At 41.5% G+C, this 25,400-nt stretch overlaps 1 non-coding gene across 1 annotated transcript; it reads right to left on the bottom strand.

Annotated features, from left to right (window-relative positions):
- Nucleotides 1-22,607: 22,607 nt before the first annotated feature.
- On the bottom strand, nucleotides 22,608-22,684 carry Trnas-cga (transfer RNA serine (anticodon CGA)). The gene has a single exon. It is a non-coding gene; the product is annotated as a tRNA-Ser (tRNA).
- Nucleotides 22,685-25,400: the final 2,716 nt, after the last annotated feature.

The following is a 25,400-nucleotide window of genomic DNA, read 5'->3' as shown; positions in this document are numbered from 1 at the left end:
TCTCCGGGCGGGGACTACTCAAGAGGATGTCGTTATCAGGAGAAAGAAAACTGGTGTTCTACGGATCGGAGCGTGGAATGTCAGATCCCTTAATCGGGCAGGTAGGTTAGAAAATTTAAAAAGGGAAATGGATAGGTTGAAGTTAGATATAGTGGGAATTAGTGAAGTTTGGTGGCAGGAGGAACAAGACTTCTGGTCAGGTGACTACAGGGTTATAAACACAAAATCAAATAGGGGGAATGCAGGAGAAGGTTTAATAATGAATAGGAAAATAGGAATGCGGGTAAGCTACTACAAACAGCATAGTGAACGCATTATTGTGGCCAAGATAGATACGAAGCCCACACCTACTACAGTAGTACAAGTTTATATGCCAACTAGCTCTGCAGATGACGAAGAAATTGAAAAAATGTATGATGAAATAAAAGAAATTATTCAGATTGTGAAGGGAGACGAAAATTTAATAGTCATGGGTGACTGGAATTCGAGTGTAGGAAAAGGGAGAGAAGGAAACATAGTAGGTGAATATGGATTGGGGGACAGAAATGAAAGAGGAAGCCGCCTGGTAGAATTTTGCACAGAGCACAACATAATCATAACTAACACTTGGTTTAAGAATCATGAAAGAAGGTTGTATACATGGAAGAACCCTGGAGATACTAAAAGGTATCAGATAGATTATATAATGGTAAGACAGAGATTTAGGAACCAGGTTTTAAATTGTAAGACATTTCCAGGGGCAGATGTGGACTCTGACCTCAATCTATTGGTTATGACCTGTAGATTAAAACTGAAGAAACTGCAAAAAGGTGGGAATTTAAGGAGATGGGACCTGGATAAACTAAAAGAACCAGAGGTTGTACAGAGATTCAGGGAGAGCATAAGGGAGCAATGGAAAGGAATGGGGGAAATAAATACAGTAGAAGAAGAATGGGTAGCTTTGAGGGATGAAGTAGTGAAGGCAGCAGAGGATCAAGTAGGTAAAAGACGAGGGCTAGTAGAAATCCTTGGGTAACAGAAGAAATATTGAATTTAATTGATGAAAGGAGAAAATATAAAAATGCAGTAAGTGAAACAGGCAAAAAGGAATACAAACGTCTCAAAAATGAGATCGACAGGAAGTGCAAAATGGCTAAGCAGGGATGGCTAGAGGACAAATGTAAGGATGTAGAGGCCTATCTCACTAGGGGTAAGATAGATACCGCCTACAGGAAAATTAAAGAGACCTTTGGAGATAAGAGAACGACTTGTATGAATATCAAGAGCTCAGATGGAAACCCAGTGCTAAGCAAAGAAGGGAAAGCAGAAAGGTGGAAGGAGTATATAGAGGGTCTATACAAGGGCGATGTACTTGAGGACAATATTATGGAAATGGAAGAGGATGTAGATGAAGATGAAATGGGAGATACGATACTGCGTGAAGAGTTTGACAGAGCACTGAAAGACCTGAGTCGAAACAAGGCCCCCGGAGTAGACAATATTCCATTGGAACTACTGACGGCCGTGGGAGAGCCAGTCCTGACAAAACTCTACCATCTGGTGAGCAAGATGTATGAAACAGGCGAAATACCCTCAGACTTCAAGAAGAATATAATAATTCCAATCCCAAAGAAAGCAGGTGTTGACAGATGTGAAAATTACCGAACTATCAGCTTAATAAGTCACAGCTGCAAAATACTAACACGAATTCTTTACAGACGAATGGAAAAACTAGTAGAAGCCAACCTCGGGGAAGATCAGTTTGGATTCCGTAGAAACACTGGAACACGTGAGGCAATACTGACCTTACGACTTATCTTAGAAGAAAGATTAAGGAAAGGCAAACCTACGTTTCTAGCATTTGTAGACTTAGAGAAAGCTTTTGACAATGTTGACTGGAATACTCTCTTTCAAATTCTAAAGGTGGCAGGGGTAACATACAGGGAGCGAAAGGCTATTTACAATTTGTACAGAAACCAGATGGCAGTTATAAGAGTCGAGGGGCATGACAGGGAAGCAGTGGTTGGGAAGGGAGTAAGACAGGGTTGTACCCTCTCCCCGATGTTGTTCAATCTGTATATTGAGCAAGCAGTAAAGGAAACAAAAGAAAACTTCGGAGTAGGTATTAAAATTCATGGAGAAGAAATAAAAACTTTGAGGTTCGCCGATGACATTGTAATTCTGTCAGAGACAGCAAAGGACTTGGAAGAGCAGTTGAATGGAATGGACAGTGTCTTGAAAGGAGGATATAAGATGAACATCAACAAAAGCAAAACAAGGATAATGGAATGTAGTCTAATTAAGTCGGGTGATGCTGAGGGAATTAGATTAGGAAATGAGGCACTTAAAGTAGTAAAGGAGTTTTGCTATTTGGGGAGCAAAATAACTGATGATGGTCGAAGTAGAGAGGATATAAAATGTAGACTGGCAATGGCAAGGAAAGCGTTTCTGAATAAGAGAAATTTGTTAACATCCAGTATTGATTTAAGTGTCAGGAAGTCATTTCTGAACGTATTCGTATGGAGTGTAGCCATGTATGGAAGTGAAACATGGACGATAAATAGTTTAAACAAGAAGAGAATAGAAGCTTTCGAAATGTGGTGCTACAGAAGAATGCTGAAGATTAGATGGGTAGATCATGTAACTAATGAGGAAGTATTGAATAGGATTGGGGAGAAGTTTGTGGCACAACTTGACCAGAAGAAGGGATCGGTTGGTAGGGCATGTTCTGAGGCATCAAGGGATCACCAATTTAGTATTGGAGGGCAGCGTGGAGGGTAAAAATCGTAGAGGGAGACCACGAGATGAATACACTAAGCAGATTCAGAAGGATGTAGGTTGCTGTAGGTACTGGGAGATGAAAAAGCTTGCACAGGATAGTGTAGCATGGAGAGCTGCATCAAACCAGTCTCAGGACTGAAGACCACAACAACAACAACAACGTGGTTCGGCAGAAAAGTTGCCGTCATCAGTCATCCGTCTAAAAAATTATACACCAAACTGTATGTATGAGTTGCATCCTCGTCGCAAAGCCCGGAAACACCGAGGGAACACTGATTCTGGTTCTGATCAATTCCAGTGCCTGATTACAAATGGAAATCAATTTTCTGACGATTTACGTCTTTGATGGCGCTCTTCAGATTTGTTTTATGACGGAAAGTCATAAATATACGTACAATGTATCCTATATAAGGTAGCATTAAACCAAACATAGCTGCCTTATTTGCATAGGTGTCAAATATAGACTACATAATCATACCTTGATGTCAGTACATAAAAAGATCACTGGAATAAAAAAATAGTTACGCCAACGTGGCGATGTCGGTTAAAATCAGTGCTGAATACATTCAGCATGTTGGGTCATTGAAATCATAATAATTCATCCGGCATGTGGAGACTTCTTAAGGGAACTACTGACCGATGGGACTGCCTACATCGTGCTGTGCTGGAATAGCGACAGCAGAATGCCAGAGCGCTTGATGACAATCACCAGGTGTCGTAACTGCACGCACTGTTTAAAGTGCCAAATTGAATAAAGATATAATAATAACCGTGACTACTACAAAAAAAGGCTGTAATGAAAGTAGTAGAAATACTAATCAATTAATATAATGTAAGAGAGTGGCAAGAAAGTTTTATACAAACATAAGTTGCCAAAAATCTGATATAAGAAAAAAATTGTAATGTAACGACCATGGTACCGCAACTGAATTTTGGACGTACAGGTAATATTTTTACATAATTAAAAATAATTTGGTGTACAACAATATTAAGCAAAACAGGAAACCATACTACAGGCTATGAGAAACGCATAAGTTAACCATGGTTAACCCAAAAAGGAAACGGACGCTAAATTTGGTCCTGTGAGTCACTTTGTATGACTTTGTACACCAAAAATACGTCATTTGTGTTTTGTGCGTGTGCTCAAGGGCAGGTGGCGAAGTTCTACCGAGAAATTTACATAGGTTTACTATCCTTATACATATACACAGAATGAACTTTAATAAAACCGACGAACTGTAGGGATAGATTCCCGACTGGAAATGGAAGAAAAGAGGTCCTATGAACGTATGTCCGGAAACGGACGGTCTGCGAGTCACGCCAACAAATCGTCCCGGCACAGTGCAACGCATGCATGTCACAACAGAATTTCAAAGTGCCCTCCATGGTGATAGCGATACTAGCGGTTGTCATGGAGGATACTTTGGCTTATACCGTGTTGCCGGACCACTTGCCTGGAGCTTGTACTCGGTGCTGTTTGCCTCAGTATCCGAAAGAACTCTATCCTTCATATCTGGTGTACTCCACCCTACTCGTCCGTCTGTCTGAAAGGATTCACGATCACACAAACGCCCAAAAAGGACTTGAAACGTGTTTGATGTGGTTGGTGTCTGTGAAGGTACTTGTTTTGGTATAGCTGTGCTGCCTCGCGATCGTTTTCAGCTGCTTGGTCGTACACAAACACCACCTCAGCTTGTTCTCGATATGAATACTGGACCATTCTGCTGCTTACACTAAGCAGTGTCAATCACACAGCTTGCAACACACAAGGAAAACACGTCATGTGGTCAGAGTAACTTTCATTTGTCAGCGCTATCTCTCGTGGCAACGATGCACATCCGAACACATGTTCATTGGACCTCTTTTCCTCCATTTCCACTCAGGAATCCGTCCCTGGAGTTTGTCGGTTTCCTTAAGGTTCACCCTGTACATATATAACCGTCAGGCCGTCACGATCGCAAATTCAAGCGGCCCAGCAGACGTTGTTGTTGTTGCCGTCTGAAGACTGGTTTGATGCAACTCTCCATGCAGCTCTAGCCTGTGCAAGCCTCTTCATCTTCGAGTAACTACTGCAATCTACATCCACGCTTCACTCCAGTACTAAATTGGTGAGTCCTTTGTGTCTTACCAACTGATCCCTTCATCTAGTCAGGCCGTACCACAAATTCCTCTTCTTCCCAGCTCTGTTCAGTACCTCCTCATTAGTTACATGATTTACCCATCTAATTTTCAGCATTTTTCTGCAGCACCACATCTCGAAAGCTTCTATTCCCTTTTTGTCTAAGCTGTTTGTCGTCTCTCCTTGACTTGCATACATGGCTAAACTTCACATAGATACTTTCAGAAAGGACTTCCTGACACTTAAATCTATACTCTATGTTAACATATTTCTGTTCTTCATAAACAATTTTCTTCCATTGCCAGTCTACGTTTTACTTCCCCCCTACTTCGACCATCATTCGTTATTTTGCTTCCCAAATAGCAAAACCCATCTACTGCTTTAAATGTCTCACTTACTAATGTAATTCCCTCAGCATCAGCTGTGTAAGGGTCTACGGGTTTGCACGTACAGTACATAACACGCGCTCGCCAGCCGACCGACCTTGGAATGCTGACAGTTCGCTTCCTCAGTAGACGTGCGTCCGGCCGCAGTGCGCCACAGGGGCGCCTTAACTGGCCGCCGTCGGCAGCGCGCCGTATAACTATCGCGGCCTTTCTATACGACCGTAACTAGTCGGTGTTAGGATGTCAGAAACAGTGATGATTAGTGCCTACAGCGTGCGTGTTTAAATCAGTCTTTTGTTAATAAACTGTTTTAACTTACTTCTCGGTGTTCACGTGATTCTGTACCTCATGGACCCACTGCTTACAAATCTTGACAAATATTTCGTGTAATTATCGTCTGTGGGCAAAAACACAAACAACCTCCTTATACCTGATTAAATTCGAGTACATTCCATTATCTCGTTTTCCTTTGTTGATGTTCATATTATATTCTACATCTACATTTACATCCATACTCCGCAAGCCACCTGACGGTGTGTGGCGGAGGGTACCTTGAGTACCTCTATCGGTTCTCCCTTCTATTCCAGTCTCGTATTGTTCGTGGAAAGAAGGATTGTCGGTATGCCTCTGTGTGGCCTCTAATCTCTCTGATTTTATCCTCATGGTCTCTCCGTGGGATATTCGCAGGAGGGAGCAATATACTGTTTGACTTCTCGATGAAGGTATGTTCTCGAAACTTCAACAAAAGCCCGTACCGAGCTACTGAGCGTCTCTCCTGCAGAGTCTTCCACTGGAGTTTATCTATCATCTCCGTAACGCTTTAGCGATTACTAAATGATCCTGTAACGAAGCGCGCTGCTCTCTGTTGGATCTTCTCTATCTCTTCTATCAACCCTATCTGGCACGGATCCCACACTGCTGAGCAGTATTCAAGCAGTGGGCGAACAAGCGTACTGTAACCTACTTCCTCTGTTTTCGGATTGCATTTCCTTAGGATTCTTCCAATGAATCTCAGTCTGCCATCTGCTTTACCGACGACCAACTTTATATGATCATTCCATTTTAAATCACGATGGTTTTGAACTTTGTCCACTGATCCTCAACACTATCTGCACTTGAGACAAAACTTTTGTGTTGAGCCGTCTGCTTCTCCCAAGGCTATCAGTAGTTCTAATGCAATGTTGTCTACTCCTGGGATCTTGTTTCGACTTAGATCTTTCAGCGCTTTGCCAAATTCTTCACGCAGTATCATATCTCGCTTCTCATCTTCATCTAAGTCCTCTTTCATTTCCATAATGATGCCCTCAAGTACATCTCCCTTGCATAGACCGTCTATATACGCCTTCCATATTTCTGCTTTCCCTTCTTGGCTTGGGAGCGGTTTTGCCTTTGAGCTCTCGATATTCGTATAGGTGATTCTCATTTCTCCAAACATCTCTTTAATTTTCCTGTATTCAGCATATACCATACCACTAGTGATGTATGATTCTACATCTTTGCATTTGTCCTCTAGCCATTCCTGCTTAGCCATTTTGCGCCTCCCGTCGATCTCATTTTTTAGACGTTTGCACTGCCTTTTACCCACCTCATTTATTGCATTTTTATATTTTCTCCTTGCATCCTTCAAATTCAATATCTATTGTGCTCCCCAAGGATTTCTATTAGCCCTCGTCTTTTTACCTACTTGATCCTCTGCGGCCTTCACTATTTTGTCTCTCAAAGCTACCTTCTTCTATTGTATTCCTTTCCCTTGTCCTTCTCAGTTGTTCCCTAATGCTCCTTCTCAAACTCTCTGCAACCCCTGGTTCTTTCAGTTTATCCAAGTCCCATCTCGTCAAATACCTGTCTTTTTCCAGCTTCTTCAGCTTTAGTCTGCAGTTCATAACCAGTAGACTGCGGTTAGAGTCCACATTAGCTCGTGGAAATGTTTTACAAGTTAAAACCTGGTTCCGAAATCTCTGCCTTACCACTATTTAATCAATATGAAACCTTGCAGTGTCTCCAGGTTTCTTCTGCATTTACAACCTTCTTTCATGAGTCTTAAACTAAACCTATGATTAAATTATGCTCTTAGCAAAATTCTGCCAGATGGCTTCCTCTTTCGTTCCTTTCCCCCATTTCGTACTTACAAACAACTTTTTCCTCTCTTCTTTTTCGTACTATAGAATTCCAGTCAGCCATGACAATTAGAGTTTCGTCTCCCTTAACAATCTGAATAATTTATTTTATCTCATCATACATTTCCTCAATCTCCTACTCACCTGCGGAGATAGTTGGCATATAAACTTGTACTACTACTGTGGGTGTGTGCTTCATGTCTATCTTGGCTATAATAAAGTGTTCACCATGCCATTCATAGTAACTTACTCGTGTTCCTATTTTGTTATTCATTATTAAACCTACTCCTGCATTTTAAATGTATAACCCTTCATTCACCTGACCAGAAGTCCTGTTCTTCCTGGCACCGAACTTCACTATACATCTACATTTAACCTATCCATTTCCCGTTTTAAATTTTCTAACCTACCCTGCCGATTAGGGGATCTGACATTCCATGCTCCGATCTGTAGAACACCAATTTCTCTCCACCTGATTCCAGACTGTTGTCCCTGCAACTACTGAAAAGGTTGCTGCCCCTTCTCAGGAACTTAAATGCGAGATGCTTATAACAGTTTCCACAACGAAACATTGTCTCAAAATCTGGCAGAAATTCGAGAGAGATTCTGGTCGTATGTAAAGTATGTTAGCGGGAAGAAACGATCAATGCCTTCTGTGCGCAATAGCAATGGAGATATTATCGAAGACAGTGCTGCCAAGGCAGAGTTACTAAACACACCTTCCGAAATGCCTTCACAAAAGAAGACGAAGTAAATATTTCAGAATTAGAACCAAGAACAGCTGCCAACATGAGTAACGTAGAAGTAAACATCCTCGGAGTAGTGAAGCAACTTAAATCACTTAATAAAAGCAAGTCTTCACGTTCAGACTCGAGTATCAATTAGGTTCCTTTCGGAGTAGGCTGATGCATTATCTCTATACTTAACAATCATATACAACCGTTCGCTCGACGAAAGATACGTACCCAAAGACTGGAAAGTTGTGCAGGTCACACCAATATTCAAGAAAGGTAGTAGGAGCAATCCACAAAATTACAGGTCCATATCGTTAACGACGATATGCAGCAGTATTTTGGAACATATGTTGTGTTTAAACGTAATGAATTACCTCGAAGAATACTGTCTATTGACACACAGTCAACATGGGTTTAGAAAACATCGTTCTTGTGAAACACAACTAGCTCTTTATTCACATGAAGTGTTAAGTGCTATTGACAAGGGATTTCAGAACGATTCCGTATTTCTGGATTTCCGGAAGGCTCTTGGCACTGTACCACACAAGCGGCTTGTAGTGAAGTTGCGTGCTTATGGAATATCGTCTCAGTTATGTGACTGGATTTGTGATTTCCTGTCAGAGAGGTCACAGTTCGTAGTAACTGATGGAAGGTCATCGAGTAAAACAGAAGTGATTTCTGGCGTTTTTCAATGTAGTGTTATAGACCCTTTGCTGTTCTCTATGTATATAAACGATTTGGGAGACAATCTGAGCAGCCGTCTTCGGTTGTTTGCAGGAGACGCTGTCGTTTATCGACTAATAAAGTCATCAGAAGATCAAAACAAATTGCAAAACGATTTAGAAAACATACCTGAACGGTGAGAAAATTGGCAGTTGACCCTAAATAAGGAAAATTGTGAGGTCATTCACATGAGTGCTAAAAGGAATTCGTTAAACTTCGGTTACACGATAAATCAGTCTGATCTAAAAGCCGTAAATTCAACTAAATACTTAGGTATTACAATTACGAACAACTTAAATTGGAAGGGACACATAGAAAATGTTGTGGGGAAGGCTAACCAAAGACTGCGTTTTATTGGAAGGACACTTAGAAAATGTAACAGATCTACTAAGGAGACTGCCTACACTACGCTTGTCCGTCCTCTTTTAGAATACTGCTGCGCGGTATGGGATCCTTACCAGATGCTACTGACTGAGTACATCGAAAAAGTTCAAAGAAAGGCAGCACGTTCTGTATTATTGCGAATGGGAGAGAGTGTCTCAGAAATGATACAGGATTTGGGCTGGACACCATTAAAAGAAAGGCGTTTTTCGTTGCGACGGAATCTTCTCACGAAATTCCAATCACCAACTTTCTCCTCCGAATGCGAAAATATTTTGTTGACACCAACCTACATAGAGAGAAACGATCACCACGATAAAATAAGGGAAATCAGAGTTCGTACGGAAAGATATAGGCGTTCATTCTTTCCGCGAGCTATACGAGATTGGAATAATAAAGAATTGTGAAGGTGGTTTGGTGAACTATGTGGCAGGCATTTAAATGTGATTTGCAGAGTGTCCATGTAGATGTAGACATCTAGATGTAGAAACACTGGTCAGCATACGACCATATTTATTACAGCTTGCTGTGAACGTCTGGTTAAACACAAGTTCATAGGGACATGAACTCGTTACATTTATTATACAATGTGAAGAAAAATTGCCGCACTTGGCGGTCGGTTTGCGATTCCTCATCCCACTTAAATACAAAAATGTATCTAGCGAAATCTAGTCCCGCCAGTAGGTTTAATAGAAGTGCGATTTATAAAACGCTGCTCTGGCAACGCTGTAACTGCGTGCAGCGTGGGCAAGGACAGGTAGCGTAAACTCCGCTCTCGTCCGAGCTGTGCCATTAGTTCGGTGAGACGAAGGCAAGCCATGCTAAGCAGATATGTAAATTTGCGAAGTTCGCGTCGTGATCGCGCGAAACGTTCATCTTTTCAGTTAAAACGTCAAACTGTATCTATTTCACACGTCCACAACCAACACCGACTCAAAGGAAGGCCTCGGCGCTTGTTGGTGACGTCACGTCAGCTAGGCACGGCAAACGCCAGGTTTGTTGCAGGCATACTCATAATGGTGGTGTCTCCCTCCCTGACACAGGAAAATGTGAAACTATTGGCGGTAGTTGACCAACACACATTGTTCTGAGAGATTTCTGCAATCAGTTAATTGTGCAATTCATTACATTTCTTAACAAATTGTGTACTCCTGAACTTAAATTACCAACTGTTTTAAGGATTGGCATACAAAAACAACTTTATGTTCCAGCAGCAACAGAATTCGTGCTTCTTTAACTTATTTGTAAATTTGAGGAAGTTACGTTTGTATTGGGTTGCTTTCACAAGAAACTGTGAACGTATTGGTGCTCTTCTTGGGTATCTTGGTTGATTATGGGGTGAGGAGCGCTGAATGTTAATGAAATACCTTGCGATTGTACACGTTGGGGGAGGGGGTGGGGGACAGAAGAAGAGGCAAAAGAGAGATACTTGTTATATCAAATAAAATTTTTTTATCTTATAAAGTTCCTCCTTTCAGTTGCAAGAGGGGAATATTTATCTTTTCTAATGTGCATGTTTAAAAAAGTTTAAGCTCAGCAGTATTTTCGATGTATGAAGCTATTTTGTTTCCTGTTTAGAATTCCTTTCGTTGAAAATGACTGTAGTCTAATAACTGGCAACAGTTGGACATTTACACATGTAAATCAGTTCACATTTCCAGTGACGATGTCAAACTAAAATAAATAAATAAATAAAAGAAACGAGTTCATTAAAAGGGGGTTGGGTTAAGTTCCGATAGAAAAATGGATCAAGTAAATATAGTTACTTGAATGTCAAATTTCCGAAGCTTCCAATGGGGCAAAGCATCTTCTCATACTGATCTACGTTTGTTTCGACAGGATTCAGTAATACAGAACTATGATCTTCATTTGTAGCTTTACGATAGTAAGAAAATCTTTCGATTAAATAAAACTGCAGAGTCCAAAACAATACCAAACATTTTGTCCAAAAATAAGAGATTTATAGAGATAAGCACGCCCACGCGTTTCTGCCTGCAACAGACCTGGCGTTCGCCGTGCCTAGCTGACGTGACGTCACCAACAAGCGCCGAGGCCTTCTTTGAGTCGGTGTTGCCACAACGCGGTGTCCTGCGGATTTCTGTCTGTTACTGTTACCTTTATTTAAATATTAAGAGATAACGTGAACTTCTCACAAACATAAACGACCGCAGTTTTCGTCGACGACACAAATAAAGCCAATAGGAAGTAATAGCCTACACTAGATTGCACATTATGCTACGTACAGTAATTCCATTCTGCAAGTTTGGCTTCCAGTCTTATATTCACAGAGCCGACAAGTACACGAACGGGCAACATCGATAGATAAGGTATTCAAAGCGACCACCTTGCATTTGCAAAAACTTGGCCACTCAGTGGATCACACTTTTCCGGTCCCTACACAACACACCTGCATCTACCGGTGACGAAGCGGCATGCACGCGAGCTATTAGGTTGTGTACATCAATGGGTGGAATACTATAAACATGTTCCTTTAAGTGTCGCCACTAATAAAAATCTTGTAGATTAAGGCCTGGGGTACCTGAAGGCCAAAACACTGGATATCCACGACCGATCAATTTCCCTGGAAACGCTTCATTTAAGTAATTACGCACATTCATTCCAAAGTGTGATGTTACGCCATCATGCTGCAACCATAGCTGTCGCCGAACACCAAGTGGAACATTTTCTAATGCTTCAGGCAAAGTATTGCAAAAAATCGTACGTCACAGGAGCGCGTTCGGCTTGTCCAGCAATAGATAAGGGCTTCATCGATCTAGAAAAGGCATTTGACAATGTGGTTTGGGACAAGCTGGCGACTATAATGAGGGAAAAGAGAGTGGACTGGAAAACCAGAAGACTTATAAACTCATTATATCTTAATCAAAAAGTTTCAGTTAAAGTGAGAGGAGAAAGTACAAATTGGACCAGACTAGGAAAAGGAGTAAGACAAGGATGCTGTTTATCACCTATTCTTTTCAACCTCTACTTGGAAAATATGATTGAGCTATGCTCATTGGATGACAAAGTAGTAGAAATTGGAGGAAGAAGAGTAGGGTGTTTGAGATTTGCTGATGACATAGTCCTTCTAGCCACAGGTGAAAAAGAATTACAGGATTTGGTGGACACCATTGCAACTAACGGAAAAAATATGGAATGAAAATTAACACAAATAAAACAAAAGTACTGGCACTAGGAAGAAATAAGGAAATAAAAATATTGCTGAATGGAGAAATACTAGAACAGGTGCAAAATTTTAAGTATCTTAGAAGCAGGATAGACACCACAGAAATTAAAACAAGGATAGCAATGGCAAAAGAGGCCTTTTTATAAGAAAAGGAGAATTTTCTGCAGCGGTCTGGACAGAGAACTCAGGAAGAGACTCATAAAATGTCTTGTATGGAGTGTTCTTCTATATGGCGCTGATACATGGACTATGAGGAAAAAAGACAGAGAAAGGCTGGAGGCTTTTGAGATCTGGACATGGCGGAAGATGGAAAGAATAAGTTGGATGGACAGAGTAAAAAATAAAGAGGTACTCAGAAGAATGGGAGAGAAAAGACAGTTACTAGATGTAATAAAGAGAAGAAAAAGAAATTGGATTGGGCACATATTAAGAAAGAATGATGGACTGATAAAAACAGTTTTAGAAGTCTTTGTAGAAGGGAAAAGGAAGCGAGGAAGGAAGAGATTTCAGATACTGGATGACATGATGGACGGTACAATATACAGCAGCCTTAAGAAGGAAGAAATGGATCGCAGAAAATGGAGAGGCAAAGGACCTGCTAATATAGCAGATAACTGATGATGATGATATGTTACAGCTGACATGCTGCATGGAGATGAGTATGGGGCTTTTGCTTCGAGTGTCCTACTAGTGCAAGCAGTTGTTGTTGAGCCCAATCAGAGCATCCGAAAGCCCAGTTCTGATTGTTGGGTGAGGATAGGTAGTTTTCTATGAAGAATAAATAACATGTTTCTTCAATTCATGTGTGTGCAAGTGTGTATGTGTATGTGTGTGTGTGTGTGTGTGTGTGTGTGTGTGTGTGTGTGTGTGTGTTTATTGTCTAACGATTTGTCCCTTTTATGTTACAACTGAAATGCTGGAAGTGTTAATGAGGCTTCTGTGGTGATTGCTTCTTCACCACAACCAGTCACAATGAACAATATATTGAGGGAAGCAGTATTCCATGTAAGATCTAGAAAACATATTTTTCCCATCTGCTCTTGTGCACATATATTATATGTATGCATCCACAGGTTCATCATCTACATATTTCTTCCAAATGTTACAGCATGTTAGATAAGCTGCATTGTCAGTTATGGGACGAACTGCACAACCATGTGAGTACCTGTTGCATATTTTTAGTCAGACTCATATATATATATATATATATATATATATATATATATATATATATATATATATATATATATATATATATAGGGTGAGTCACCTAACATTACCGCTGGATATATTTCGTAAACCACATCAAATACTGACGAATCGATTCCACAGACCGAACGTGAGGAGAGGGGCTAGTGTAATTGGTTAATACAAACCATAAAAAAATGCACGGAAGTATGTTTTTAACACAAACCTACGTTTTTTAAAATGGAACCACGGTAGTTTTGTTAGCACATCTGAACATATAAGCAAATACGTAATCAGTGCCGTTTGTTGTATTGTAAAATGTTAATTACATCCGGGGATATTGTAACCTAAAGTTGACGCTTGAGTACCACTCCTCCACTGTTCGATCGTGTGTATCGGAGAGCACCGAATTACGTAGGGATCCAAAGGGAACGGTGATGGACCTTAGGTACAGAAGAGACTGGAACAGCACATTACGTCCACATGCTAACACCTTTTTATTGGTCTTTTTCACTGACGCACATGTACATTACCATGCGGGGTGAGGTACACGTACACACGTGGTTTCCGTTTTCAATTACAGAGTGGAATAGAGTGTGTCCCGACATGTCAGGCCAATAGATGTTCAATGTGGTGGCCATCATTTGCTGCACACAATTGCAATCTCTGGCGTAATGAATGTCGTACACGCCGCAGTACATCTGGTGTAATGTCGCCGCAGGCTGCCACAATACGTTGTTTCATATCCTCTGGGGTTGTAGGCACATCATGGCACACATTCTCCTTTAACGTACCCCACAGAAAGAAGTCCAGAGATGTAAGATCAGGCGAATGGGCTAGCCAATTTATGCGTCCTCCACGTCCTATGAAACGCCCGTCGAACATCCTGTCAAAGGTCAGCCTAGTGTTAATTGCGGAATGTGCAGGTGCACCATCATGCTGATACCACATACGTCGACGCGTTTCCAGTGGGACATTTTCGAGCAACGTTGGCAGATCATTCTGTAGAAACGCGATGTATGTCGCAGCTGTTTGGGCCCCTGCAATGAAGTGAGGACCAATGAGGTGGTCGCCAATGATTCCGCACCATAAATTTACAGTCCACGGTCACTGTCGCTCTACCTGTCTGAGCCAGCGAGGATTGTCCACGGACCACCGTAGATTTACTGCCCCGTGGTTTGTGAAACCCGCTTCATCGGTAAACAGGTAGAACTGCAACGCATTCTCTGTTAATGCCCATTGACAGAATTGCACTCGATGATTAAAGTCATCACCATGTAATTGCTGATGTAGCGTCACATGAAACGGGTGAAAGCGGTCACGATGTAGTATGCGCATGACACTACTTTGACTCAGTCCACCGGCTCTCGCAATGTCCCGCGTACTCATGTGTGGGTTCATGGCAACAACAGCTAACACACCAACTGCACCCGCTTCTCCTGTAACGGGCCTGTTACGGACCCGTTTGCGTGGTACGATCATACCTGTTGCATACAGTTGGCGGTAGATGTTTTGCAATGTGCGGCACGTTGGATGCTCTCTGTCCGGGTACCGTTCTGCATACATCCTGCAGGCTTCAGCTGCATTTCGTCGACACTCGTCATAGATGAGTATCATCTCCGCCTTTTCAGAGTTCGAATGCACCATGGTCACAGTTCCTACAACACTACACTATCACAGACGTAACACGGTGTACTACAGTTGGTCTGCGTGCCGAGACGAATGCAGAATAACAATAGCAGCAAGCGCTACATGCGGACACTGCGACAGCTAGACCAAACTACAACAGTGCGCTACAGCCACACTCGTAAACACGGTCGTCATCGTAAACATGTCCCTGCAGATGCTGCTCGCCGACCGTGGGCCGTGTTTGTTACAACACGCAACTGAACGTCGGAGGTTTCAAGCGTCAACTTTAGGTTACAATATCCCCGGATGTAATTAATATTTTACAATGCAACAAACGGCACTGATTACGTATTTGTTTATATGTTCAGATGTGCTAACAAAACTAACGTGGCTCCAATTAAAAAAACCTAGGTTTGTGTTAAAAAACATACTTCCGTGCATTTTTGTATGGTTTGCACTAAACAATTACACTAGCCCCTCTCCACACGTTCGGTCTGTGGAATCGGTTCGTCAGTATTTGATGTGGTTTACGAAATATATCCAGCGGTAACGTTAGATGACTCACCCTGTATATATATAGGGTGGTCAGAAAATGTCTGAAACGCTTGTAGTGATGTTGCAGGGAAAGTTGTACTGAGACATAAATGTTAAGAAAAAAATTCGATACGTTGCGCGTTTTCTGAGTTATTTAGCATTGATGTTAGCCAATCAGATCGTCGCGAGCGCAAATTCAAGTATCAGCTAACGAGACGAAGCACTCGTTGGGCATCACCGCCCCTGGCAGGCCGCTTGAATGTGAGCGCGTAACACCCCGATTGGCTAAATTCTATGCTAAGTAACTCGGAAATGGCGCAATGTATCGCACTTTTGTATTAACATTTATGTCTCACAAGGGAACCTCCCCATCGCACCCCCCTCAGATTTAGTTATAAGTTGGCACAGTGGATAGGCCTTGAAAAACTGAACACAGATCAATCGAGAAAACAGGAAGAAGTTCTGTGGAACTATGAAAAATAACCAAAATATACAAACTGAGTAGTCCATGGGCAAGATAGGCAACATGTTGGAGAATGTAAGCTCGGGAGCGCCGTGCTCCCGTGGTTAGTGTGAGTAGCTGTAAAACGAGAGGTCCTTGGTTCAAGTCTCCCCTCGAGTGAAAAGTTTATTTTTTTTTTATTTTCAGGCAATTATCAAAGTTCAGGCACTCGCACATAATCAACTTCGCTCTCCAAAATTCCAGGGCATGTTCAGATTTGCTTGGACATATGCAGGATTTGACGGTCTACACACGGAAAAATTTGAAAACGTTAAAAACATGTTTTGATAGAGCACAGGGAAAACTGTCCGACTGTGAAACTGTTGCATTCATTTGTTGCAGTTTATGTGACAAACTCTTATTTTTTCATCTCTTTTTTGGGAGTGATTATCACATCCACAAGAAAACCTAAATCGGGTAAGGGAGAAGAATCTTTTTACCCATTCGCCAAGTGTACAAGCTTCGTGGGTCGACAACATATTCCTGTCACGTGACGCACATGCCGTCACCAGTTTCGTATACAATATATCAGTTGACCTATGACCTGGCGATCAAATGTTTTCGGTTCCCATTGGAGAGGCACGTCCTTTCGTCTACTAATCGCACGGTTTTGCGGTGCGGTCACAAAACACAGACACTAAACTTATTACAGTGAACAGAGAAGTCAATGAACGAACGGACAGATCATAACTTTGCGAAAATAAAGAAAGTAAACTTTTAACTCGAGGCAAGACTTGAACCAAAGACCACTTGTTCCGCAGCTGCTCACGCTAACCACGGGACCACGGCGCTCCTGAGCTTACACTATCCTTGATGTTGCCTATCTTGCACATGGACTACTCAGTTTGTATATTTTGCTAATTTTTTTCATAGTTCCACACAACTTCTTCCTGTTTTCTCGATTGATCTGTGTTCAGTTTTTCAAGGCCTATCCACTGTGCCAACTTATAACTAAATCTGAGGGGGGTGCGATGGGGAGGTTCCCTTGTCAGTACAATCTGCCCTACAACATCACGGCAAGCGTTTCAGACATTTTCTTACCACCCTGTATATATGAATTATGTATATACATAAAGTGGCAGTTCTACATAATTCATAGTGAAGAGCCACAAACGGCCTTCTACTGTTGCATATATGGCTAAACAAGTCTCCATATAATCTAAGTATCAATTCTATATAGTTCATAGTGAAGAGCCACAAAATGGCCTGCTACTGTTGCATAGGCAGCTAAACAGGACTCTCAGCTTACATTCGAATATTATTAAAGAAAACTTGGCAGTGGTGGATGGTGAAAGGTGGTATGTGAAGGATAATATTTTTTTAAATTCATGTTCCATTCTTTATTTATAGTTTAAGAATTGCTTTCTCATACATCACAGATGCAAACTACAAGACACGCAGATCCAAGCTCCAGCCCCATTAATGGAGACATAATATTCTGTATTTTTTAAAATAACTGTTTTATAACTCTAAAAGTTGTTTTTCGTTCACAACACCTACCTCACCATCTACAATGTATTAAATTTGATTTTTTCGCTTCATGTGTATGTAAAATTTACAGTGTAATACAATGCATCTTCTTGTAGATGTCAATGCTCAGACGGTTACTAAGGATGCATCTGCTGGTATCGAGTGAAATGTAGAATCACTGCAGTAAAAGCTACCTGAATTGGAAGACGAACACAGTGTGTTAGAATTGTTATTTTGGTCGTTGCAAATGGGAAAATACTCCTAAAGTACAGTTTGTATCAGACTATTTACTACCGCAGATTATAAGTTGACATCTTGCTAGCAGGTGGTGTGGACAGAGTGGATAGGACTTGATGCAGGGAGAGGTGGGGTACATGAGGTAATGGGCTCATCAGTTATTGATCAGAATGAGGAGTCTGTTTGCCAAGTTATAGTTCCCGTGTAGCACATATGCAGTGAATGTTGTTTATACAATACTTTATTGCATACTTTTTTCCAGAGATGTCACAAGCAGTACAACAATCCAACTGACCAGCAGGCTGCTCAGTCTGGTCACCACTGCCACTGTCACCTGCTGAGTCTCTAGTTCAGTGCCAATGCAACAGCCTATAGGGAATCCAATTCAACACCCAGATGCTCGTTCTGGTCAACATCACTGTCACCACCTATCAGTGTCTTCAAGGATACTTAAATGCAAATTTTTTCAATCAGCCAGCAGTATCTTCTCAGCCTACTCTACTGAAAATAAGGATAACAATACAGTAGACAAGTGTGATGCTACAGGCCTACCATTTCCAGTAATCTGGGGGGGGGGGGGGGATTTGCAAATAGCTGCAATGATGCGCACTTCAAGAATTCGATTTGGATACAAATCTAATCATGGTCCTGAATGCATATCAAAGTGTTTGGGATTTGACATTTCCAAAATCATTAATGATCTGTTATATCCCACTATAAAGTGCCATACTTCCCTTTCCTGTGAATTTATCATGGTATACAGGAATGGTGGCATTACTGCTGTCCACATACATTTGTGATGGGAAACTGATGTGATATTGTACGGCACCTCACTTGCTACATGATATATCAATCTTAAACAGCGATCCATTTCTCCCAATTTCAGGAAACACAGTCCAGAAAAGTGTTAGTTGGTATCCTATGGTTCAACACACACTCACGTGTATTTGATGCTATGTGTGGAGGTTCTTCATATATCCATGTTTCAAGTGATATAGCTAGTAAAAAGGACATTATGAACGTGTAGAATAACGATAATGGTCCCTTCGGGCTTGTGAGAGAAATATTTGGCAATACCCAGGACATATCTGTAAATATCATGTGAATGATATTTATGAATTTTACAGTTTTATTGGTAATGATTACTCTGTAAAACTCCAGGACGTTTCAATCTGAGAGGAAAAAGCCCCAAGTTTCAGTTCACATGTACAGCCTGAAAAAGCTAAATCTTGAAATGAGACTAAACTTAAAATTGGTAGTCCATTCCATTTCTTCTTATGTGTATGTCAGCATGTAAAACTTTTAATCTGGTACTCACAGCTAACAGTTTCTGACAGCATTACTGGTGGATCAGAAGCATGTCTGAACTAATGTTCTCCCAACTGACTAAAGACATTCATCAGCAATGAATCTGAGCTAGGAGCCTCATCGAATTTTATCCTAGTAGTCAAATGACTGCACAGAGGATTTGCTCTATCCAGGAGCTGGTACTTGTTTATATCCCTACCGAAGCTAACAAGTTACTGGAATTTAAGAAAATTCAACACAAGGAGTGATCATCTTTTGTAGTTTGTACTGATCTTGAATGTCTTCTCATTCCTGTAAAGGGATGTGAGAATAGCGCCACCGTCACTCACATAATTCTCACAATTTGGCGTGTACCTTTCATCACAGCACCTCATGTTACCCTTGTGTGTAACTGTGATTGTAAATTGCATAGATCATATATCTGGGAAGACTCTGCAAAAGGGTACTCTCTGAGCTTTAATCGCTTCCAGAGGAAGGTGATACTGCTTATCACTCCATGATTCGTCTAATGAAAACTCAAGAAGTTTTGGAACAGTATAACAATGACATAACAGGTCTTTTTGTGAGCTGCCACATCCTAGCGAAACACTGGTGATGGATCAGTGCCATCTCACCAGCAAATTTCATGGGGCAGTGAACAATCCATACCATCTGAATTATCAACCCCTTCATTATATATCAGTTTTCATCCATAATATAAATGGATATTATGCTCATGATTTATGCAGACACCGCTTTAGAAACTTTCTGAATCCATACATTTGGAGACTATGAATCTCATTCAAGCTGCACAGCTTTATGATCGAAAGTTCCAGCTTGTTACGAGGAAGTGAGTTTATTCAATGAATATCTGGATTCGATGGAGAAACTCAATGAAACCACGCTGCCCAATGTATTTGCCTTTACCTGTATACTTACAAGTGATACCATAATGGAGGCAGGATGCAGGGATGTGGTGAGAGTCTGGTGGGAATTTGATTCTTGCAGCTTGGGTTAAGGTGCTATGGTTTACATGGACACAAAAGTACACTTTCTAGCTGATGTTTGAAAAATTACAGAGTATGCCTGGAAACATACAATCTGGATCCTGTTTTTACTACACCACACATGAGTTGGTCTGGGATGCCACACTTAAAGACACATATGGAACCTGAACTTTTAAATGATGTTTCTGTTCTATTGGTGAGGGTGTTATGTATAACTAGACACACTAAGACAAATAATCTGCGAAAAAATCGCCCATGATTCAAGTTACATTCTATACGTAGATAATAACAATATGTATGGACATACCATGAAACAGTGTCTACCTATTAGAGGGTTTCGATGGCTGTCTGAAGATGAAACCGCCTGCTTACATGATTTCTCAGATGTGGAAGGTGATGATTGTGAAGGATATGTCTTGGAGTCTATACCTGATGTGTGGTGTCACCGCCAGACACCACACTTGCTAGGTGGTAGTTTTAAATCGGCCGCGGTCCATTAGTACATGTTGGACCAGCGTGTCGCCACTGTCAGTGATCGCAGACCGAGCGCCACCATAAGGCAGGTCTCGAGAGACGGACTGGCACTCGCCCCAGTTGTACGGACGACTTTGCTAGCGACTACACTGACGAAGCCTCGCTCCTTTGCCGAGCAGATAGTTAGAATAGCCTTCAGCTAAGTCCATGGCTACGACCTAGCAAGGCGCCATTAGCCTTACATAGCAATTGATACTTATCGTATAAAGCATGTCTCATCAAGAACGATGTATACAACAAGGATGGATTAAAGTTAAGTATTCCAAAAGCTACGTACTTTTCTTTATAGCATTCATTACGTATCCTGTTTCAGACCTCACGCCATCCTTCGTGTGTTTATACCGTGCATTGCGGTCCCCTCAAATCACACTGTCTCGGCACTTCTGTCGACACATCATGATGTATCCCATTGGTTTCCATGACATGAACAGCAATTTGCTACTATGTCCAGAGCATCAGATTCCGTGAAACTATTCCCACCACAAGCTGTTAACAACGAAGAATAAAAATAAAGAGAACTTCTGCACATGTAGTTTTCAAAAAAGTTTTTATGAATTAATGATTAACACGATTTTTGCAAAAACAATGCAGAATATTAGGAATCACGGTAAAATTCATTTAGTCAGTCGCTGGGATGGCCCGTTTGGCACTAGACAGTACATCCCCATGCCAGCTTTTAAATGGGCAACTACCTCCATAACGAATTTACAGCTCTGGAGATGCCAAATGGTAGATACTGTTTACAAAACCTATTTGTATTGGTATGTGTGTATTAGACATGTCAGAACTCCACATTTACCAGTTCCATAACGAGTTTGCTACAATTGATTTGGATGAAAGTAATTTTCTGTTAATACAAACAGCTTCATTTACTGGATGAAGATTTATGATCAGTATGAAGTGATAAGGTATCACTGCAATGCAGTCAACACGCCTGAATATGAAGCTGATAATCCTCATTGCATAGATACAGCAAACAATAAAGTTATTGGCTGGGGGAAAGACAAAAAAAAAATGGATGACAGGTTGTCGAGTTTGTGGGTCTCCAATCAAAAATGTATGCATATTGTAGACAAGCAGGTCAGACTCTATGACATGCTAAGTGTATGAGTCGTTCAGTTACATGGAGTCTTTCGACTGACAATTACCTGAAATGACAATGCAGGTGCACAACATATCGTGTGACAGGTTAAGTTTCGATTTAAGAGTAATTTGGTTTATGTAGTTTCAGAACTGAGAATTTATTTGTTATATTAAGAGGATAGAAGGTTGATATGTGAGGATACAGTCAAAACCCTGCCATACTCACACTATTCACTTGACAGTCATGATGAATGTATTCATTTTCCATGTCTGAGTGTGTGTTTGCAGAGTTGTATGAATCATTTATAACACTGTGTATAGATGCATTCATAAATTTGTATGTGTGTGTGTGTGTGTGTGTGTGTGTGTGTGTGTATGTAGATTAGCTTTTATAAAACTCTTGCACATAGGCTGCATAGAATATGTGCCAATGACTGGTCTTTATAAAGCTGTTGTATGTAGAATGCATACAATGAATGTGAACAGTTGGTTTTTATAAAGTTATCCTATAAAAGTTTGTATGTGATCACTTTGCTTTCACATTTTTGCGTACAAAGTACGCATCTCATAAATTTGAATGCTTCATATTTTCTACATACAGAGCATGTGTTTATGAATTTTTACACAAACGCTTCATGAGCTAACTATGTCTACAGTTTTGCATACTGTGAATGTATTTTTCAGATCTTGTAGAACAGACTGTAGAAGTGAAACTTCCTGGCAGATTAAAACTGCGTGCCCGACCGAGACTCGAACTCGGGACCTTTGCCTTTCGCGGGCAAGTGCTCTACCAACTGAGCTACCGAAGCACGACTCACGCCCGGTACTCACAGCTTTACTTCTGCCAGTATCTTGTCTCCTACCTTCCAAACTTGCCCGCGAAAGGCAAAGGTCCCGAGTTCGAGTCTCGGTCGGGCACGCAGTTTAAATCTGCCAGGAGGTTTCATATCAGCGCACACTCCGCTGCAGAGTGAAAATCTCATTCTAGACTGTAGAAGTTTTTGTTATAACATTTATAGACGTGTGTGTAGTAGATTGCCTTTTCATTTAATTTATAGATTAAAATTCCTGCTGCTGGTTGAGTAAGTCAGCTGATTTTCAGGTGCCAATAATTAATTACATAAATATCGTGTTACAATGAGTTTTTAGCAATGTACTGTTACACACTGTTCATGTTTGGTAATATTTGATATATTTAGGTATAGCAATGTATACTGACAAATATAATATATACTTAGGTGTGATAATATTTAAGATTTTTCAGATTTTTTCATATGGAGCAGTTGTTTATGATTTCAAAACGATATCATAATGATAGATGAACAATGTAATGTTATACATTATTAATATTTAGTAACAGTCCATACTACATATTCTCGTATTTACACCGATAACATATAATAAGTTGTAGTAAGATACCGATTTTTTGAAACTCTGACTTAAAAAAGAAATTATGGTTGTATTTTCCATAATAACTCACCATGTATTAGAGAATGCATAATGTGGTTGTATAATTTTTTGTAAAATTGATGTATGCATTTGTGCATGCTGAGCAGTTTTATTGAGAAAAAACTGTTTTTAAAAGTGTTTACGAATTTTAATTTTAATTGTCTTTCATATGACATATGGTACTGTCTCATTGGCAAGACAGTGGCAGAGCCTGAGCCAGCATGGTACCAGATGTTTTGTGTAACACTCACCCTCAGTTCACGTGAACATTGTCTCAAGAATAGGGGCGCTTTCTTGACTACGACTGACGGAGGAACACCCATTCAAGCGCCCTCTGCCCACAAACACGACGACGGGGGGCATCAGGTGGTGTGCGCCAGACAGGTTGGTGAGAATGCGTCGATACTGAGAACGCCGTCTCGTTTGCCAGCTCGGACCGCGACCGTACGTATTTACTACTTCCGCCCTTTGGGGCCCAATGCCTCTCATTTTAAATGCGTCAGCCTCCTGTTGCTGTAGCGAGTTTGAATTTAGTGTACCTCTTAGGCGTAGGCTTTCTGAGGAATAAAATCTCGACTGGTGTCTGGAAACAGTCTTTTTTTTCGAAAGTTTTCTCCTAACACCACCGGACGACCCGCTTCCCGCTCATTTTGCCATCCGAACCAAGGTTTGCACGAACATAGGGTGTCAGCTGAAGTGGGGTTAGCTCTCCGTTAGGTCCGGTAGACACGTTTTCTTTCCGAATTACAGCCACTTTAATTTGGTGGATACGAGTTGGCAGAGCCCCTAGCCTCGTAGTTACCTTGTAACCTGGCCAATGAAAGAAAACTTTGGTGTCTTGTTTGGGCTCGAGACCGCGCCACGCTGCTGTCGCAATCTTCTCGTCGTTGCGGGCGCAGTCTGGTGGGCGCTGCCGACCATGTTCCTCCTTCAAAAATGGTTCAAATGGCTCTGAGCACTATGGGACTTAACATCTTTGGTCATCAGTCCCCTAGAACTTAGAACTACTTAAACCTAACTAACCTAAGGACGTCACACAACACCCAGTCATCACGGTTCCTCCTTCGTAGCCGCACCATCCTATAGCACCGCCGAGGGCGCATGCCGCCTCTCGCTGTACGTGGATGCTCCCGAAGCCGCCTTCGTCGTCTCGACGCCCGGCGCCGCAATACGTCTGACCCGTCGACACAGCCGTCTTCCCTGTTGCCTCCGTCGACGCGGGATGTTTTGATGTAACTGCTGCTGCGATTCGTCCTTACTTTCCTTCATCGCCTGTGCTCCGAGCCTCTGCGGTGGGGACTCGTCGCTGCTTGTCTAGTATAGGTTACTGTTGAGACCCCTCTTTGGTAAAATCCTTCGTCTGCATAAGGCAGTTAGATTAGCTTTAATACGCGAAGAAGCATGGCGATTCGTTTCGAGCCCTGCACGCAGTAATGAATCGGGCCGAGTGTTCGCAGCGATGCGGAAAGTCAAACCACGTTGCAGAGCGTTGTCGCGCTTCTTGTTGCACAAAATGCCGCGCGATTGGGCAGCCAAGCGACAAATGGCCACAACACAAAAGACAAAGTTTTGAACAGAGGGACTCTCTGCAAAATGATAGAAGGAATGGGAGGTCTCAGTGAAACAATACATAATGGGGGAATGAGCTATGGGCAGGTCCTGCCACCCCCTGTCCCACCGCCCCCCCCCCCCCTCAGCCAGAGCTATCAATCCAATCAAAAAGGGAAGGAGTAATGAAGTGGCAAATTTAATACTAGAATGTAAGCTCAGAGGAAAGACTGTCCGTATGTTAGTAGATACCGGAGCTCAGATTAGTGTTTTATGTGTATCCCAACACGAAGAGCTTGCGTATAATATAGGCGGCTTAGGTGAGAAGACAATAATACCAGCTGGAACTCACTTTGTCGATCAACAAATCGACAGGAAAAAAATATGGGTTTGACATGGAAGTAGTGAGGAGACGAGATTTTGATATCATTTTAGCGAATAACTTCCTGTTCTGTTTTTAGGCGCTAACAGGTTACAAGACGCGAACTGTTCAGTTCAGTGAAGCATTCCACTGTTTTGGCAGTAAGC

Source organism: Schistocerca serialis, chromosome 8 (genome assembly GCF_023864345.2).
Source record: "Schistocerca serialis cubense isolate TAMUIC-IGC-003099 chromosome 8, iqSchSeri2.2, whole genome shotgun sequence".
NCBI classification, from domain to species: domain Eukaryota; kingdom Metazoa; phylum Arthropoda; class Insecta; order Orthoptera; family Acrididae; genus Schistocerca; species Schistocerca serialis.
Note: the sequence above shows the minus strand (reverse complement) of the source record. Positions and strands in the feature narration are given on the sequence as shown.